Below are 3,845 nucleotides of genomic sequence, written 5' to 3' on the forward strand. Positions count from 1 at the left end.
TTTTATAATGAACAGCTTTGGAAAAGGAAGACAGAGGGAAGGTTTGTTTATGCAGAGGGCAGGTTTGTTTACTGTTCAGTAAAATTAGGATGTTTCCCAAGGGGCAAAGGTCAGGTGAGCTTAGGCCTATTATAAATGACTGGCTTTTATATATTCTGTGTTTCTCATGTAATGTAACCCACTGTGTGTGCAGGTATTATCTAACCCTCTTGGTGTTGCCCTGTGGGAACTGGGATTGGGGAACTCACACAAAAGTGCTGATACCCTGGCTTCTCTCATTGCAGTAATGGATAAACTATCCTTTGTTTCTGATTAGTCTCTCATGGCAGCAAGCTGACTTCTTAGCTTGCGAGTAGGGTAAAAATCTCTGACTCATCACCACTGACAGTATACTTTATAAAAGCCTTCAAAAGTTCCCTTTATCTGAGATAAAGTCTCTTTTCCTTACTAGAAGCGCTCACTAGAACATATTTAAAACAAATCATTCTTGGAAAAAAGGCAGTTTCCAGCTACAGAAGTGATATAAATGCTAACTAGGGTTGAGAACTAGTAGCACATGCAGACCTGCCCAGGACTGTGCCCGGGAGTCTCCCTAACAGAGGACCAACTCAGTGCTTACATGGGCCACAATTCCGCTTCCCCATCCACATTCTTTTCTCCTCACCTTTGTGTAATCCAGGTGAGGCCAGTAGTTCCCTTAGATCCTGTCAGCAAGTCAGTCACTAATGGTTGTGCCAAGAATCTGAATGTTTTTCTTGTTAGAGATAACAAGATACCTAAAAGCCTTCAATCTTCTTTGTGTGTTCTCTGCCACTAACTAGTACTTAGACATAATATTTCTAAATTTTGTTAGCCTCTAAAAATGTCCTGTGTGTCATTGCCTTTTAACTGTTCTGTTAACGTGATGAACTGTTTGAGTCACACTCTCACCAGGAGCCCCTGGGTGGTCACAATGACTAGATAGGATTGAGGTTAGAAATTGTATGTGGCATCAGATATGGACAGCTAAGGGTCAGGAACTATTAGAAAGATAAGGGCTTTGCAGTCAAGGAGACTTGACTTAGAACCTTAATTTTACCATTTACTAGTGAGCAATTAAACATCTCTCTGCTTCATTTTCTGATTAAGTGCAGTCAATAATTACCTCCCTCCACCCCCATGCACAAGACCGTCATGTTAAATGAGACCAAGCATAGAATACATCTGGTACTCATGCAGTTGGAACACAAAATATTAGAGCTATAAAATAGCTACCATTATAGTTTTTAATGAGGATCTTTGACTCTGCTTACCAAAAGTCACAAACTGACTAACTTACAATTTACAGAAGAGAATGCAACCTACAAGAGGGCGATCAAGGTTTTATTTGGGAGAATGAACTGAAAAACAGAATGCAAGATATCTAATAGGGAATGAGACATTACCTGATGAGTCAGTTAGAGTGATGGACTCCAGTCATGGCTATAAATCTCTAGCTTCAGGCCCTTCTCTCCCACTAAATCACTTCGGTTGGAAGAGTCATTTTAGCATCCTTTCGCTTTTATGCAATCTGTTAATTTGACAAATTGTCCTGTCCGTCCAGTTCAAAATTGGTTCACATTTGAGTGTTTACTGAGTGCCAGGTAATGTGTTGAGTCATTCTGTTGTTTAATCCTTACAACAACTGCAAGGGCTAACATAATGTTACATTATGGATGAGGAAACTTAAGGCACAGAAAGATTAATGTGCCTAAGATTCCATTAAGCAGTATCGGCAGAGGGCTCAGATCCTTGGGCCATCTTCCTTCAACATTTACCAGTAAAAGTATAGTTTTTGTCTTACTGACAACATGGTCTGTTCCAACTGAGGGCAGGTGACTAAGAAAATTATCTATAGATTTACCACCCTATTGTCCCCAAACTGGAAAGATTAATCGTCTTAGTCCAGAAGTATTGCCCTTGCCCAATTCAGGGACAGTTACAATGTCATTAAACTTAAATCGAATAAAAAAAAAGATAATTTATAGAACTTAAACAATTTATTTGTTCTGTTGCAGATCCAAGTTGAAGTTCCTACACTGAAATGAAAGCATTTAGCTCTCCCAGTTTTGATGGGAGAGGGAGGCAGAGAACAAAGGGGTTGGTGATGGGTGTCAGATTGACCACGCGGTAGCCTACGTGCCATCTGGAGCTAATGTGTGATGTAACTGAACACTCTGAACCGTATCTGAAGTAAGAACACTGTTGAAGGTAGAGGATGGTGAACAACGAAAACCTCGGAAGTAGAGAACTCATATCGGAAAGGGGAGGGAAGGCCACCTGCTGTGAGAACAGGGGACAGGGATGAGATAAGCTTGAGTGTGAACTTCTAAATTAACCACAGGGAATGCTGGGAGAGAAAGGGTACATACAAGGACAGTTATACAGGGTTTCTGCTGGTTCAGCTGAATCAGTGATAGAAAAGAAATGAGACATGGAGTGACATGAAGCCGTGATCAGATTGCTGCAGTGGGATTTCTAAGTTCAGAGGTGGGAGGTTCTGGAGAAATGACAAGTCTATTGCAACCATGGGGAAGAAGTGCCGAGAAGGGTTAAAATTAAGTAAAAAGTCTGTGGCCACAGTGGCATCAAAGATGTGTCATTCGCTCACCTGCATATAGCTATTACCGGTATAATTTAAAAAATAAAATTAAAAAAAAAGTCAGAAGGAAAGTATATAAAAGCATATAAGCTAGGTGCCAAAGTTCTCAGTGAATGCGATGGAGGTCCAGAAGTAGACAACAGCAAAGGGCCCATGAAGATGTCACCAATTTCACAAAGGTAAGTTCTGCCTATGAAAGGAAGGGTAATGATCTGGAAGATGCCAAGTTCACAAGGCCACTGCTGGGGACAGTGTGGAAGAACAAGCAGGCTCCACTTGTGAGGGCTGCAGAGGCTCGGAGGTCTGGAGAAAGACCAGACTCCTGTAAGGAAAGTGTGAGTTCTGTAAAGAGGCTACTAGAAGCAACCCAGCTTATGTTTTAGAAGGCACCACGGAAAGGTAGTGTCAGGAAAGGTACTACCAAGGTCATGCCCTGTGACCTTTGGCTGTAACAAGCTGAGACTCTTAGGTATAAAATAGGGACAACGCATAGGTCCTCAAATGACTGTTGTAACGCTGATATCATAGGAACTTAACTCGTTTCTATCAAGTAGCCTATGGTAAAATTAGTTTCACCGTATGTCATTTTGCTCAAGTTGCAGAACCAACGGACAAAGGACTTGCTGTACCTGTTCCATATCTTATGAGGTGGTGAGGATGAATTGAGATGTGAATGCACCTTATAACTATAAAGCAATTTGAGTTATGGGGCTAGAATTTGGGCAAAACATCATGCTGAAGTATGTACATATTTGGGTTAGCAACAGGTGGTTACGGCTCTGCGTGCATGGTTATCATGATGCCAATGTGTTTTATTCCATGTGAGTACCTTAAAGTGAAGGAGGTAAGAAAATACCAGTCAAGGGTGTCAAATGTCCTACAGAACCATCAGAGACAACTGAAATAAAAAATACTAGAAGTACTAGGTCGCTGCAAACATTTTTCATGTGATTTTCAAGGAATTTGACATGGATAGGATATGAACAAGTATTTCAGTGCTTACCAGTTAAGAGCTCTCACAGATATCATTCAACAAATGCTCAGCAGCAATCTTGTGAGGTAGATTGTTTATTTCTAGTCCCCAAATGGCAAAAATGAGACTGTAAAGCCCTACTGTAAACTGAAGGTTAAGAAACTTTTTCTGTAAAGTGCCAGTCAGTATGTTAGGCTTCGTGGGCCACACAGTCCGTTGGAACCAGCTCTGATGTTGTATGTAGCAAGACAG

Source organism: Pteropus medius, unplaced genomic scaffold, assembly GCF_902729225.1.
Source record: "Pteropus medius unplaced genomic scaffold, Ma_sr-lr_union100, whole genome shotgun sequence".
Taxonomy (NCBI): Eukaryota; Metazoa; Chordata; class Mammalia; order Chiroptera; family Pteropodidae; genus Pteropus; species Pteropus medius.